The sequence below is a fragment of the Thunnus maccoyii genome, chromosome 3 (assembly GCF_910596095.1).
Source record: "Thunnus maccoyii chromosome 3, fThuMac1.1, whole genome shotgun sequence".
In the NCBI taxonomy this organism is placed as follows: domain Eukaryota; kingdom Metazoa; phylum Chordata; class Actinopteri; order Scombriformes; family Scombridae; genus Thunnus; species Thunnus maccoyii.
In genome coordinates, this window is record NC_056535.1 from 2960809 (window position 1) to 2977890 (window position 17082).

Consider the following 17082-nt stretch of genomic DNA (forward strand, 5'->3'; position numbering starts at 1 on the left):
AAGTTTCAGTACTTGTAGGCAACTTTTTTTGCTGAACATGAACGCATTTTTATAGAACAAAATCAGCTAAATTATTCTCAAATGCATCAGTTTCAATTGTTGTCTTAACAACAGTACAAATAAAATAAAATAATGCTGAAATAAAAACTGTTAAAATTGAAAAAAGTTGTGTTTATCAGGAGCTATCTGATGAAAATAAGTTAAAAAAAAAAACAGTTTGAACTAGAATTTGGTATTTGACAAAGTGGAACAATTGAAACATCTTTTAGTGATTTCATAGGAAATTCTAAAATAGCAAAGCAATCATTAGAAGTATGCGGAAACATCGATTCACTTAACAATTGCTTTTCTTATCTACAATTCTGAATGGATTCATAAATGCCCAGAGTTGATTTCTGTAATAACGTTAGTTAATAACATTATGTGGATGGAATGAAAAAAGTGGGATTCAACCATGAGGACAGTGCAGCATATGGACACACACACACACACACACACACACACACACCAGGCTCCGTCTGCTACACTAAATGATTTGAGTCCTGATTGAAAAGTTCTGTCCAACATTCCCATACATGCTGTGTGAGTGCAATAAATACATGATGTAACAGCTGTTGCTAAGATAAATCTGGTTCGTGTGTGGTATGCTATGGCTGAAGAATGAGCATGCATTAAAACCACCCACCTCACATAGGCCAGTGCTGGGAGGGATAGATGGGGGGGGGGGGGGGGGGGCTGCAGATTAGTGTGCCTTTAAGCGTATCAGACATCTTAATTCACATTAGGGGGTTTGGTAAAGAATCTGGAGTGATACCAAATAGACCTGCTTACACAAGCCCATACTGTGTCCACGGATAAACTGAAGATTTGTCTCTTCTCCTTCATTCTGGCAGGTGGAGTACTCTGTGATTTGTTAGTTGGGTCACTCGCTGGTGTGTGTACGTACTCTTACCGTGTGTAGTCAGTGCTTGTCTACACAGAAGAAGGTAGGGTCTAGAAGTAAGATCAGCAACAGGCAGCTATTGGCTGTTCCATGAGGTGTGTCTGTGACTGTCTGGCTGCCGCTGCTCGAAATGAAACAAACAACAAAGTGAAAATGTTTTCTCAGACTGATGTTGAACAGCGCTGCCAGCAAATGTCAATGTACCGAGTGTGACTCAAGGAAGGGTGAGACTCGCTAATGACGACAGAGATGATGAAACCCCCCCACTCCCCCCTGTCTCATACGAGTGCAAGAGATGCTTGTAGTTAAAAGCAGCTTTTCCCCAAAAACTCATTTTTTCCCTGTTGTAAAAAAAGGTGTTGGTTCATGAGGCAGGAGCTTTCTCCTTTTCTGAGGAGGATAAGCAAGACAGAGATGATTATTTCTCATCTATCAATTCATCAGCCTTCCACTCCTTCTACATCTGCTGTTGTCAGACTGAAGGCTTCATTAGAAATGACATTTGAATCGTGTATATAGTGAAATTCTGCGTTAAGAACCACGTTTACATCATTTAAGCCAAATTATAACAACCCATGTGTAAGACCGTGTATCTGGCTGTTAACATCAGTGGTCCTCTCAGTTGTTTGTGGATTAATGAATGCTGCTTTTCAGGCTTCCTGTGGAAATGTCTGCAGTTTCAGTTGTGAACATGACAGGATGTGGTGGCTACAGAATACGAACTGTTCTGTAGCCACATGAGCTGCTGACCCTGTCAAGTGATGGTTGAATGTGGTCATGTCAGGAAAAAAAGACCATCCTTCGCCTTGTTTGAGTGTGAAGAGAAGAAGAGAAGAGGTTTTTACAAACTGACACAATGTCACAAATGAGAAGCACCGGAGCTTTTAGAGCTGCAACCATCAGTCCATTAATCGATTCCTTTCAGTAATCGTTTGAACTTTATTATCTAAACTTTATCTGGTTACAGCATCTCAAATATGAGGATTTGCTGTTTTTCTTTCTCATACATGACAGTAAATTGTCATCTCTGTGAGGTCTAAGCAAATGTGAATGGTATTTTCTAGACTAGAGAAGATAGTCAGCAGATGAATCAGTACTGAAAATAATCTTTAGGTGCAGCTTTAATTACTTAAAGGAGCGTCTGTTCAGCCCTTCAGGGAACTGAAAGCTCAAACATCAAATAGCAGTATTTTCCTCAAGAGGTGACCATGAGGGATGTAATGATGTTTGTAATCAGTGCTTTAATGACTTTAAGTCTGTCAGCAGTGAATCCATTATCACTTGGTGTGTGTGTGTGTGTGTGTGTGTGTGTGTGTGTGTGTGTGTGTGTGTGTGTGTGTGTGTGTGTATGCCAGGAGGATGTGGTCATCTCAGAAAGTGGCTGCTAATCATAAATCTATTCTCCTGGGGACTGTAAAACACTGGCAGACCATTTGTTCCTTGGGACCTAATGCTGCTGATGACAAAGATGCTACTTTTTATAAGAGCAGTGTGGAGCTGCAGCCTGTCAGCCCCACGCTGCTACAGCAGGTATCTCTACGCTTATCATTTTTCAGATAAAAAAAAAACTCAACAGTTGTGCTGAGTCTCTTCACGATCCTGTGTGGCTGATCAGTAATACTGATTCAATCCTGTATGGACATAGTTTCTTATGAATTAAGCTTTGTGTGTAAACACAGCAGTCCAGTATATCATTTGATGGTGTATTTTGGGGAAACAGCAGAATTTTCATACATGTTAATATAATGAATATAGATCAGTCAGTGTCAGTGATTATAATAAATTGTTGATTAATTGCTGTTAATAATTTAATCGATTAAAAATATATTAACCGATAATGCAGAAGATGAAGGAAGTCAGAAAATGTTCTGTAGTAGGGATGCACGACGTTGGATTTTTTGCCGATATCTGATATGCTGATATTTTCCATCTCATTTGTGCTGATGCTGATACCAATATATGTGCACATTTACTTCTTCTTCTTCTTCTTCTTCTTCTTCTTCTTCTTCTTCCTCTTCTTCTTCCTCTTCTTCTTCTTCTTCTTCTACTTCTACTTCTACTTCTACTTCTACTTTTACTTCTACTTCTACTACTTCTTCTTCTTCTTCTTCTTCTTCTTCTTCTTCTTCTACTTCTTCTTCTTCTTCTTCTTCTACTTCTTCTTCTTCTTCTTCTTCTTCTTCTTCTTCTTCTTCTTCTTCTTCTTCTTCTTCTTCTTCTTCTTCCTCTTCTTCTTCCTCTTCTTCTTCCTCTTCTTCTTTAGAAAGACGATATATGAAGGAAGAACTTAGGAAGACTGGAGTTCAGGAGCTCAGCATTAAAACTTTAATGAACTTGCCAAGTGGGTGGAGCAGTAGTTTTCTTTGAGTTTATCAGACAGACAGGATTAATGTGTAGGATTTAATCTCTGGTCCACATGCTGAAGCAGAAGGTGGCGGTAATGCACCTAGGTTGCCAACCGCTGTTATAATCCAAAAAGAAGAAGTTTTTTTCCAACAGAGTGGTACATCCTGTCAGCTGAGGCGTTTCCTGTAATCTGTGCACACTTCACTCAGCTGCCTGACAGACCCTCTGTCCATCATGTAGTATGTAATATGCATTATATTTGATATAAAGTGAGGAGACTGGGGTAACCTGTTCTATTTATTTGATAACATTATAGTTTATTTACTGTTAAAGGCTGCAGCATCTTGGATTAATTGTTAGATAGAACACATAGTCTGATCTAATTAATGTCATTGAATAAAGCAGGAAGTTGTGCAGCTGTTTGCAGTTTAATGCTTTGGATTGGGTTGGAACAGGAACAGATGGGAGTGGCAGCTCCGCAGTTTTAATGAAGTCATTATTTTGTCTTATTTAATTTATAATTCAAGTAACTGGGTGTTTACTTGATCTGTTCTTTACATCCCTAATATACTCTGATCTTGTGTTGAACATAGTGGTTACAATGCTTTTATTATGAAAAAACCTCCAGCGTATTTCATAAATGATTAATGATTAACCGATTATTGATTGTTAACATGGGTGACTGTTGATTTAAGGACATTGTTTAAAATTTGCATTCCCACATGAATATAATAAATGTTATTTTTTTGTTGTTTATGCTAACGTTACTGGTGTTAAGGGGGGAGGGAGGAGCTGCTGGTCGATTGTTTGAGACACAGTTTCTTTTTCACTACCTGTAAAGCTAACGTCTGTGTTAGCGTTATTACTGCTCCTAGTTGCCATTTCCCACTGGAATATGTTTCAAGTCAATGGTGTTGTGTGGTTAAAAAAAGTTTTGAAAATGGAAGGATGAGTGTCACATACAAATTCACTGTTAAACAGTCATTTTACTAGTTTCCAGCAAGTTGCTTTCTTTCTAAATACACAAAATGTCCATATTTAAGTTGTCATTTTTTCTCTTTCTGCTGCACAAGCATCCTCGTTTGCTTATAAATGGGGAAACCCATCTATTGAGTGTTTTTAAATCATTTTCTGTGTTTATCTGTCTGTTTGACAGTACATGAAAACATTAAACAAACAAATGATGTAATGCCGAGTGCAATCGACCCCCGCTTATCTCTGCACCCTTAGCGGGACAAGGTGACTTTCCTGCAGCGAGGCGGCTCGCAGCAAGCAGAACAATATAATCAAATCATGTCATTTAGTCGTCGTCTCGTCTTCTTTTCCTGACTCCATTTTCGTCTCAGGAGCCACATGAACTACGCCTGAACTTCATATGACTTCCACCATCGAGACAGAAGAATGAAAGAGTAGAGGCCACTCACTCATTTCACTGATTGTGCCCTCTTTTTTTTTTTTTTTTTTAATTTAAAGTCACCTACATTCGTCTTGTGCTTCCCGGACGAGCAGAGCGGGGGTGCAGAATCTCAATCACTGCTTGACCATTTCCATGACATTCACTCACTGCCTTAAGCCTTTCAGGTACCTGCAGCTTTTTTTTTTTCCATTTACTTCCATATCCTCCTCTCTAATGCCCTCCTCTTCAAAGATGCTCCAGACCTGAAGGATATTAGACTCAGGCAGGGTTGAGTGCTTTTAGCAGGTGGTGTGTCGCTTAATGTTTGAATCCTGTGCTGTCAGAAGTAGAGGGAGGGGGGGTGGTGCTGTGAAAAGGTGAATAAAAGTGGGTCACTCATGGGTTTCCCTTCCATACCGTGATTTAACTTTGAAAGCAAAATGCTGAAACAAGGTTTTTTGTCTCTGTTAACATCTTCAACATGCTTCCATGATACAATATAACCCCCAAACTACAAAGAGCTTTTACTTTAATCTTTGTAATCCACATTTCAAATTTGTGGATGCAAATGTATCCAAACCCCTGAGAAAAAGGACAACAAAAACAACAGCAAACACTTCTGCAAGAAATGTGGTTGTGCATTTTAGATACAGTCCTAATTAGGTATTCTCAGTTGAACCGTGGCCTGCATCGCATTCTGCTTTTTTGCTATTCAGATGTATTGAAATGAGAGGATGTGCCATTTGCCGCTCTGCTGTGGTTTTGTTGTTTGGTTTTGATTATTTGCTCGTTCGTGGCTGAGGTTTTGGCGTAGCAGCTGTGTGGACTTGCTTCCCAATCTGTTCCAAGATTTTTTAAAAAAATGTTTATATTATGTAAAGGGTATATTAATTCAAAAGGTGCGCTGTGTCTTTTTCTAGTTGAGATAGCTTGATTGGATTTCCACAGGATGTGATGAAGTCATTCCAGACAATTCTTAACCAGGACAGGCATTTCTTATTTTTCTCTCTATCTCAATAATTCCCATCCTCCACGGTATCCCCATACCCTCACCTCTCTCATTTAACCAGCCGTTCTCTACCTCTGTTCTCCCTCCCCCTTTCCATTCATCCAAGACAGACTAAATTAATAGACAGACTGAGAAAGACCAAAGACTCAGAGAGACAGAAAGCTAAATTAGATGGCGAGAGAGACAAAAAAGAGGCAATACAGGGGAGGGCGATGGGGAAATGGATGGAGCAGAGGCTGGTGGGGTAGAGTGATGAGATGAAGAAAACGAATAGATTGAAAGAGACAATGGACAGATTAGGGATAGAGGCCAGATGATACCCAGAGGTACAGTTAAACACACATGAGGCCGATCAATAAGGTATGCTCGACCTGAGGGAGGGGGCCTTACCCACTGACACACACACACACACACACACACACACACACACACACACACACACACACACACACACACACACACACACACACACACACACACCTCAGGGGATGAAAGGACAATACACACCCAATTTTGCACCCATTCCATCCCCTCCCCTCCCCTCCTCCACCACACTACACACACATTTACACACAGACACTATCACTGGTCTCTGGGGGTTTGAGCAGTTGACAAATTGGAGCTCACTCCTTGCTTTAAACCACCGACCAATTAAGCTTTGGACAGAGAAACCCAAGCATGGAAAAGCTGCAGTGTGGTCAAAATGACCACACACTCTGTACAGTATAGAACCTGACTGCTGAGATGAATCATGGCAGAGGTCCATCTAACTAAAATAGAAGGAGTCTCTGTTTGTATGTATGTATGTCCTTCGATTTCCTCAACAACCGTTCATCTGATTGACTTCATACCTGGCAGGTGTATTGCCCAGGACCCAAGGAAGTGCAGTGTTGAGTGTGAAGTTGTTTGGATTAGCGGTTCTCGAGAAAGCTCCAAGCAGTAAAATTTTCAGCAAAGTTAGTCATAAACATTGAATCGCTGCTGCTGTCTCTTCACTTCCCGTGGCGTCAACGAGCGGAAACACAACCAGCGCCACTCTGCCATTGCAACCCACACTGTGTCTGGAGGGAGGATTACACCCATAATGATAAGAACTACCATCTAAAATGGAAGGAGTCTCCGTCTGTCTGTATGTATTCCTCAACTTCCAACCCCTAGTTTAAGAACCATTTATCTAAAATATTTGTAGTTGCTTCAAGTTAAGAGTTTTCATCACTGCTAAAAAGTTTCCTCAAGTTACAGATCATTTGGCATCGAGCAAAGCAAAGCTGCAGTGAATTAAAATATTAATTCATGTCAGTTGTTATCATATCGCCACCTTCAGCTGAAAATGTGGGTGAAGTGTTGCTTCATGTACTGGTGAGATGATAAACTACGCCCCAGGAAGTCCAGTTGGAGTAACAGAACATGAGTTTGAAGGCTTATCAGACAATAAAAGACTAAACATAGTTTTATGATTATATGAGGAAGGATTTTTACTGCTCTGGAAAGTATGTGGTATGAGGGAGTCTTATCTTTTATCACAACAATCAATACATGAGTAGAAATAAAGCTTTGATGTTGAGATGCACCGATCGATTGACCAGTGACCCAATGAGTGTCATATATCTGATTTTGTACTGGTCAAATTTACACGTGCCGTACCATCGTTCAAGTTGTGCACACAGAAGCACAGACAGTAAACATAAACAGTAAGACAAAGGTCAGGACACACCGCCTACCTTTTACCTGTGTGTGTGACGGCTGACTCACTGAACTGCTACTGCCAGCCCTGTCTTTCTATTTGCGTTTGCGGTGCACATATGAGGAGGAACAACCATGTAAACATTTGGAACAACAAACTTAATCAGACGCTTAAAACACCAACCACCCAAGACAAGTTCCTGTGTCTCGCTTGCCATCTGCTGATTAAAGTGAAGGGGGTTAGCCCCGAAGTTATTGACAATGGGTTAGCCTATCCTGATGGACCAGGCTCACTTAAGCTGGACTGACCTTTGGACCAGCTATTCTCATTTCAGTGACAATTTCAGCCACTCCTAAGGAATGAACGGAGAAATGTTTGGCTGCTGAGTCTTGGGGGTTCATGCATTTATATTGAGATTTTAAGAAAACCAAATGTACCATGATATTTACTGTTACTGTCCATGCTTCAAATTATACTGTGATATAAAATTTTAGGCCATACCGCCCAGCACTAGTTCATACAATTAAATTTTCCATTTCAGAAAAGTCACAAAAATGTTTATGTATGCTGTCAATTATAGTTCTTAGAAAGAAAGAAAATCAGAATGGTCCAAAATCAGAATCGGCCAAGAAAATTGCAATCGGCGCGTCTCTACTATGATGTAACAGAATAAATGACCAGGGATGTAATTCCTTTCACATTTGATTCACCACTGCATTGTCTGGTCTGATAATATTAGTTAATGTGGGCTTGTAAAAGGTTCAACTGTTTGTCGGATGAGTCTGTGTTTTTTTTTACAGGAGCCAACTGCATGGCACCCCCACTGAGACCATGTCCTCAATAAACCATGGCCCCCGCTGCGTTTTTCTCCTCCAAAAACAGAGCTTTTCCAAAATGACTTTTAGAGTGTGTAAATGTGGAAAATGCCAGCTTGGCATTGTAGTGTTTAAGGGGAAAATGGAGCTTTGAGGAAACATTGTCATATTGAAAACAAAACAGATGGTGGCAGTAGTGAGGCATTTCATTGGAAGAGGAAGACCAAACACAACGACAATAACAACGATGGTGGACGGCTTCATGCGAGCGTTGTTCTCTTCATTGTCTACTTTGACAGCTTGGTTAGAGTTAAATGTAGCTAGCCACCTTCCTCTGCTGAAACTGTTGTAATCTGCTCGCAATAAACAAAATGTCAGGAAGCCGCAGCGGAAATAGAAATAGTATACTGTTTCTTATTCGCTGGTTTTCTGTAGCTGACTTGCTCATCAGTCCTCCGCACATGCCCAGTAGGAGGACAATTACCCATTTTGGTGTTTTAATGTGGAGGTATTTGCAGAAACCAGTTGAAACGCCTGCTGTGGACGCATGTCGATTTTGCTTGAAAACAGCATTCTAGAATTTAGCCGGTTTAATGTAGACCTAGTCTGAATGTTGTCTAAATGGGGCCTTCAACTGCCAGGATGCATGTGTTGGGGACCTTTCTTATGTCAGATTACTGCATGGTAATTTCTGTATTGATGATGGCTAGAGTGGCTCGTTGGACCGCTCACAGTACAAGACTTTCAAGGAAACTATCAAACATGTTTTATAACAAATGGGACGTCCCAGACAAGGTTTGGAGCATGAAGGGGCAATTAAAAAGGGGTGTGTTGACCCTCACACAGCAGGGGTGTGCTGAGGCTCCATAACAGCCCTGCCAACATACTGATTGTGGAAGATCACAAGAGAATGAAACAGGAGATCGAACCGTGTGAGCACATGGCCTGAAGGAAGCTGATTAGCAAAGCAGATTGGTTGTAGAGTGACTCTTCTTTAGTTGTAGTTGTACAGAGTGCAGGGAGAGAACAGGCCCAACCAGAGAGGACTCACTGCTGGGAGGAAGAATTAATGAAGACATTTGGGAATTAGAAGCAGCACTGCAGTGTGACTGTACATTTGTGCTAACATGCTGATTAGATGTTTGTGTGTGTGTGCGTGTCTGTGAATGTGTGTGTGTGTGTGTGTAAGAGTGTTTAATTACTGGTCTCTAGTTTACTGCCAGCTTGTGCATCTGTTACCTGACTCCTTCAAAGCCCACAGATCCAAAGGAGCGGTGAGCAGCAGCCTGTGAAACCGAATACACTTTGTATCCTCATCTGCTGTTTACTAGCTGTGCAGACACAAGACGGAATGACGAGACACCGAAGCTGCAGCTCCACTACAGCTGTCAACTGCTGGAAATAGCCTCATTGTAAAAAAAAAAGTATTGGAAGAAGTAGAATGGAGTTTAAACTCTCCATGAATTTACTGTGTAATGTGTAATTACATGTGTAGTGCTACACTGGTGTCAACATTTGTGTAACATCAGTCATGGTGATACACAGAGCTTCTGTGGCTCTATCTGAGCTGGCCAGCAGGGAGGACAGAGTAATGACTGGTATTTAGGCTGCTGTCAGGCCACTGTGCTGATAACAGTGTGTGGGAGAGACTGTGGAAATAGACTGTCAATCCTTCAATATGACTCCCATAACCACCGCAGCACCCTGGACACACACACACACACACACTTGGAGCAGAGGAGGTATGATAAAGCACAGGGGAGTTGTGTTGGAGCTTTATACAAGCAATCCAAATATTTTCTACCCCTTGTGCGTTCCAGACAAAGAAGAAATAAACACTGTCTTTTAGTGGTGCAACGGATCATAGTTGATCCGTGATCTGTACGGCTCGCCCCCCCACGGTTCGGCACACATGTGAACCGTGGATTAATTGCAAAATTTAATGTCTCATTTAAGACAAAGTAAACAAACTGCTGTAAGTACAAGCTGCAGGACAAGATGTATGTTCATGTTTGTAAGTTATGAAGTTTTAATGATGTGGACACAGACTGTTGTTTCATGCACTACCATGTCTAAAGAGGAAGGTATAATACTTCATATTGCAATTTAATTTAACAATTGAACTTTGAATATTTTATATATTTTAAGATTTTATTTAAAGATTGGACATCTTGAATGTTATTTTCATTTAAGATCATGGGCAAAGGTTGCATGCTGTAAGTGTTTTACAGAATATATGGAAAACAAAGTTTTATTAGTCTTTTTTTTTTTTTTTTGCTGATCCGAAAAACGATCCGATCCGTGACTCAAATCTGTGATACGATCCGAACCGTGAGTTTTGTGATCCGTTGCACCCCTACTGTTTTTCTCTATGGTGCAGGACTGGACCACATCAACACAATGAAGTCCCACTGTGAGAAGCCAGGGAACCTCATTTTAATTAGGTCTTGCAGATTTGGATGCTGAGTTCTCCAGACCCAGTTGGGTATAGCAGTAGCACTTGTAAGTCTAAAGCCTTGACTAAAGTGGACAGTATATATATTCTAATATTACATAATATTACATTAGTGTTAGCATGGAGAAGGGCTGGATAATTCATTGAAAAGTAACCAAAACCAACATTACAACTCCCTTACCGACCTAATTTTAGTCACACTGATATGCTTTGGTTGGTAGGCTGTCTTCATACATGTAGGCTGTCCCTTGAAAGGGTCAGGTCCTAGTAATCAGGATTTAAGCTTGCACCAGAGTCACGCTGGGTCCAAATTATATTCAGTCTAATCAAGTAGGGTAGGGTTCCCTTTTACTGCTGCTGGTCTTGGGTCTCTGTGTAAACATGTCTAATATGGATCTGAGTGGACTCTATCTGCTCTGACCAAGCGCTGTGTCATCATCATCGTCACAGGAGAAAAATGTGTCTTTGACGCATAACAAGGTCCAAAATGTTGGTCCCATGTAGACCATGAATGCAGAGGAGATTACAGCAGAGCAGCTGGACCAACATAAACTAACAGAGAGGAATGAAACATATCCGTAGCAGATTATCTAACATGCTTATTTGAAAGAGTTCAACTTCCTGCTTCAACCTTTCTTACTGTTGTACAGAAACACAGTTTTACTGCACAATAGACAATTCTTCCATACATTTGGGTTGTTTTCAATTTAATTTTAATTTCCATATAAGTGATTAAGATAACTTGAACCAGGGGTTTGTCAGTCTGTCTGATAGTGGATGCTGTTTTGAAACTCAGTTTTTTAATGTCGCCATGTCCCCAAATAAGAGAAATGAGATCATTAAAAAGGATTATGAAATATCAACCAAACTACAAAAAAACAGCTGAATTGAAGCTTTTCAGCATATGCATTATTGTGGTATATATAGGTAAATCCTATCCCAGGTCATGGAAGTCTAGTACCTGGTAGTGGAACTTTGCCTGAAAAAAAATACAGTAAAGATGCAAAATTAAAAGCTACATTTTCCTTTAAATCAGACACTAACAAGGCTGAAATCTGATGGTTTATCAGTGTCAGTGTGTCATGAACTGTAACTTTAAGAGAGCAGACAGATTCTCCCCCTGCCACTGTAGACAAGAGCAAACAGAGATGTGTTTGTTGATAGTCCATGGCAGAGTCAGGGTGCGGTTGCGTTCGGCAGCTGGAGGTCTATTGTTGTCTGATTGTGTATTTGTAGGCCAGACACACCCGTACACACATAAATCTGCCTTGTGATTATCCTGCTGAAACCTGGAGGAGTGGGGGTGTCCGCTCTATGGGTAGAAGGTGTTCAGTGTAAGATGATGCTACAGCGAGGGCGTAGGTTTGGTTTTAACTTTGACTTTTTTTTGACGGATAGCCAAAATAATTGTGTATATGTACTTGTTCTCTATCACTCACAGATCAGTTGGACAGGCTAAGGCTAATTTAGCTAATAAATAATATTCATGTCTTGAAGACACATATGGAATAATAACTCTGCTCTTGATCCACTCATGGAAAAGGGGAGAGATGGCATTAAATTGTAAACATTTCTCCCACTCATTTCATAGATTAATGTTTGGATTGATCACAGAACATTCTTATTAACTAAGCACTTCGGTTCTTCTTTAAAAAAGGACCTGATGTCTTAATTTGTTTTTGGGAGGAATTTTCACCAACAGTAATAAAGTTGTTTAATTTAACAGCATGTCTGATCAACCGTTGCTACCGTCCATACCCAAATCTCCACCCATGTGCTACAGTGCGGGGAAGGGAGTGAGTCGGTGCGTGTCAGTCACTCTTCTTTATCGATCTTCTAACTAGGACCTCATCTGTGACACCACTGGGGACTACAGCGCAGTGACACTACTGCTCATATTGATCACGTGTGTGTCAAAATTGTCCGAGGCACAGAGAGCTAAAAACCAGTCAGTCTGAAATCTGCTTTTTTTTTTTTTTTTTCCTCCACCTCAGATTCTGAGCCCTGGAGCAAGTGAAAACATGGTCAACTTTTTTCAACTTCACCAGGACAGACCCATATCTACCTTTTTAGCAGAGAAGGCAGAAAAGATTTGGCAAATTTTTCATGGGCGCAACCCATATACTCAACGCTGCTGCTCATCCCACAAATGCATGTTCCTTACAAATGTGGCACCATTTAAAAGGGAAATAAACAGGCTTTTCAACTGTATAAGATTTATTGCCAAGAAGCATTGTTACAAGAAAGAAATAATCTACCAAACACAAATTTCCTTACTTTTTGTGCTAAGTTTAGATGTATCAGGACAACAGTATTTTTCAGATAGTAAGAAATCAATCATTGAAACAACACATATTAAACATTCACTTTTAAGAGAGTGGGATTTCTAAGAGAAACTATTTTAATGGCAGTAAATCCAGTCATTTATTAGCTTTAAAGCTTAGACAGAATGAGACATTTTGTACTTCCACCATTCAGTCCAAGCACGACCTCTTGACAGATCCCAGGGAAATCAGCTCAGAGTTGAGCAAATATTATACTAACCTTTTATTCTGTTGAGATTTCGCCTGACCCAGTTAGCTGTAACATGTTTTTTTGATAATATACAGCTTCCATCTTCACACAGGAGGCTTTACCACAGGAAGAGTCCAGTAAGTTAGAGGTTCCTTTCTCATCATCAGAACATCTAGAAGAAATTAAGAAAATGATAAATGACCAGTTGGGATGGTATCCCACGTGAGTATTATTAGAAATTCTGAGTTGAACTGGGGGCAGCCTATTTAAGATATGATATTGTTTTCTGTGGAGAAAGGCTGTGTTGATAAAGGTGCTTTTCAAACTGTTGCACCCAAGTTATGGAATGCTCTCCCCTTATCGCTGCAATCCCTCGACTCTTGTGACATCTTTATGAAGCAGCTGAAAACATTTTTATTCAGACAGGCTCTCGGTTAGCCTGTCTGAATAGTGGCTCCACTTTGTTTTTTAGTATGGTTTATTTCCTCATCTGTGTTTTGGAACTTTTGTACTCGTTTTTGTGTCTCTGTCGTCATTTGTTTGTTGTTGCTGTGGTTTTAACTTGTCAGCCCTGCCCTGTTTGTTGTCATTGCTATTTTGAATAGAGTGTTGTCATCAATGTAAAACACTTTTTGATTTTGTATCTGTGAAAGGTGCTTTACAAATACTTACTTCCTTACTTGCTAATGTTGGAGTCCTTTAAGTCCTTTCTAAACCAAGGTGGTAAGGGAATGTGGTGTTTGATGTGGGCTCACACAATATACTGTGCATGTTGATACATGTACGTGGATTTACCAAATTTTCTTGGTGCACCTGGGTTGGGCGTTCAACCGACGACCAACCCCGGTTGTGGTAAAAGGGTTATCAAGCCATGATGAGTGATGAGTGTTGAGCCATTTAGATCATCAACCACAAACATGAGAAGCTATCCAGCTGCTCTCAGTTGGAGTTTCCATGTAAGAGTTAAAGACTGCCAAACCTGAGCAGCTTTAAAGACAGAAAACATAGGAATCCCTCCTTCTTGCTTAAATCCTCAGACATATTTCCTCTTTAAAGTTATTTAGTGACAACATTTCTGAGCGAGTGCATGACAAATCTGAGTTCTGTTAGCGGACACTGAAGAAAAGAGTGTGCATCTCTCTGTGTTTGTGCATATCTTCCATCTTTACTGGATGTTCCCATTAGTCTTTGACATTTTTTCGGCGTCCACACAAACACATTACTAACAGCAAGCAGCAGGAGAGTGATGGGGGCTGGGAGGGTGCCTATTGTTTTCTAAATGTCGCCCTCCATCTCTTGTATTGGAACAGAAGGGGTGAGAGCTGCTCACCAACTAGCAACCAACCCCCATCACACACGCACACACACACACACACACACACACACACACAAACACACATATAAATACACACACACTCTTGTTTTTCCCAGCCTCCCACTTCCTGCCACAGAGGGAGGAGGACATGGATGCAGAATGGGACCACTGGTGCGTTTTGATTGCTCCACAACAGTGGGGATGAGTCATAAATCAAACCCATGACCTGTCCCAGCTCCTAATCATCCCCCACATACACTCTCCCACCTCCCATCATTTTCCAAAAAATGCATCTTCTCATCTTTACCCAGGCTTGGTTTGGACTGGTCGCACTGGGAATTGATCGGGACCATCATTACATGCAGATGGAGGGGTGAGGTGCGGCAGTAGCTCCTCTATCTCTGTGAGATAAACACGTTATGGATTTTTCTCCCAGAGTGGAGAGAGAGAGAGCTGTAGGTTTTACCTCCTGTGGTTGGGAGGACGCGGCCTGTCATAACACTGAATGGGAAGTGTGTGTGTGTGTGTGTGTGTGTGTGTGTGTTGGAGGTGGTGACACACACACACTCACCCCTCACCCAGCTTATCAGTGCCCGGGCAGCTGTGTACCTGATGCTGTGTAATCTCATTGATCCCATTACCAACATGATGAACCAGTGCTCAGGCTCCAGAGTCCTGCTCTGGTGTGAGAGGGGCAGCTGGATGCGATGCTGCATGTTGGGACTGATCGCTTTTCACTTCAAAATGTAGACGTTTTAAAGGAACACCACAACATTTTGTCAAACATTTAGCTATGTATGTTGTTAAACCCATGAAGGACTTCTATTAGAGTTGTGTGTTGAGTAAGGGGAAACTTTGGGTCTGGGAAAATGTTAGCCTAGCTTAAGGGAAGAAAGCTGCTAGCCTAATTCCATCAAATGTGAAAACAAAAGTCTATTACCAAGTAGCAATAGAGAAGTTAAATATCAGCATGCTTACAATGACAATCTTAATAGGAAATTTCAATATTTTTCAGCCTGGCTTGCTCTGAGTAATGGGTTATGTGAATGTTGCATGCACCACCTCCATTGTAGAGAGCTGGCAGCTAATGTTAGCCAGCAACCGTAAATAGACTCAAAAAAAAAAAAAAAAAAAAAAGACTCAGACAAGCGTTTGGAATGTAAAACAGAAGTTAAATATGAAAAGCTTTTGGTGGATTGTGCTGTTTGCCCTGATATATGCTGTTCTGCTGAAGGAACATTTCCAGAATCTCTACAAAGGAGGTGGGAAGTGGAAGTTAACATGTGTTGTACTGTATGTATTAATATCCCATATATGATGCACCATCATCTACCCTCCTCCTTGTTGAGTACTAGTTGTTGATTGGTTGCCGTGTAAATATCTAATCACCTTGCAAGATGCTAATCACCTTAAATGTTTTCACCTGTGTCTGTGCTATTTGACTGACATCTGTACTCAGCACACTTGAGGAAAATGTTTTGTCTTCCTGTCTTCTTTGTAGAAAGTGACCACTGAGTGTGACCCTCTCCTGTCATCACAAGTCAAACCTGGCAACCTCACTTCCAGGGACTATACACCCTCCTTTCACATGTGGACCACTGTGGAACAGGTCAGATTTTTAATAACTGGACAATATCTTTTCCATACATGAATCTACCTCTTTTTACAGATACACTCTATCATTGATTTCCTACTGTGATTGTTACGAAGACCAGAGGCAGCTGAAAATGTTGAGCTTTGATAAAAAAGAATTTTCTGATGTATTGGGGTTGATATCAGTGGAATAGTTGTAGCAGAAGTCCTGGCTGCTCCTCTTGGCTGTGTGCTTTTGTGTACCTACCTGTATTTCTGCCTCCTGGCCAGATGAAAGCAGAGTGCTGGTTGCTGCCTGCCTTCCAAGGTCAGGTCACTCAGACCTTGTTTAGATGTGAATGATGCTATGGGTGAATTCAGAGCAGAGGCGGTGAGTGCTGTTATCCCCTGCCTTCCTGTATAATAAGGTGTGTGTGTGTGTGTGTGTGTTTAGAGAGTGGAGGGTTTGTGACCCTTGTGCTGTCTGGAGCACAATGATGAATGAGACTGTTAAGAGTGGAGGTGTGGGACTAGACTGTGGATTTCTTTAACATCAGACATGCGTACACACACACACACACACACACACACACACACACACACTTTATACTACTCTCCTGCATGAATCCTTACATGCAGATATTGCTTTTCTTCTCCTCCTTGCAGCATCATCTACAGCTAATATATTATTTCTCTTCTTCCATTTATTCCTCATTGTGTCTGGGACTGTGTATCACTTGAAAATGCTTCAATACTGATGCCTGTATGATACACGAGTTTCTTTATCAATGCTTAAAAAAATGCTTTTTCAATGTCTCTCTCTCTGTGAATAAACAACAAAAGCAAATGTTAGCATGCTAACAGGCTAATCTAAGACGGTGAACATGGTAAACATTATCTTTGCTAAACATTAGCATGTTGTCATTGTCACTGCGAGCATGTTAGTGTACTGGCGTTAGCATTTAGCTCAAAGCACCACTGTGCCTAAGTGCATCCTCACACAGCTGCTAGCATGTTCTTGTTATGTTCATGT

At 40.9% G+C, this 17082-nt stretch overlaps 1 protein-coding gene across 3 annotated transcripts in view; it reads left to right on the forward strand.

Annotated features, from left to right (window-relative positions):
* The window catches only part of plxnb1b (plexin b1b), a 116922-nt gene that overhangs the window by 29420 nt on the left and 70420 nt on the right, over positions 1–17082 (forward strand). For all 3 annotated transcript variants that reach the window (XM_042406154.1, XM_042406152.1, XM_042406155.1), the window contains one exon: positions 15979–16086. The gene's annotated coding sequence lies outside the window, so the exon portion shown is untranslated. The remainder of the gene's footprint in view (positions 1–15978; positions 16087–17082) is intronic.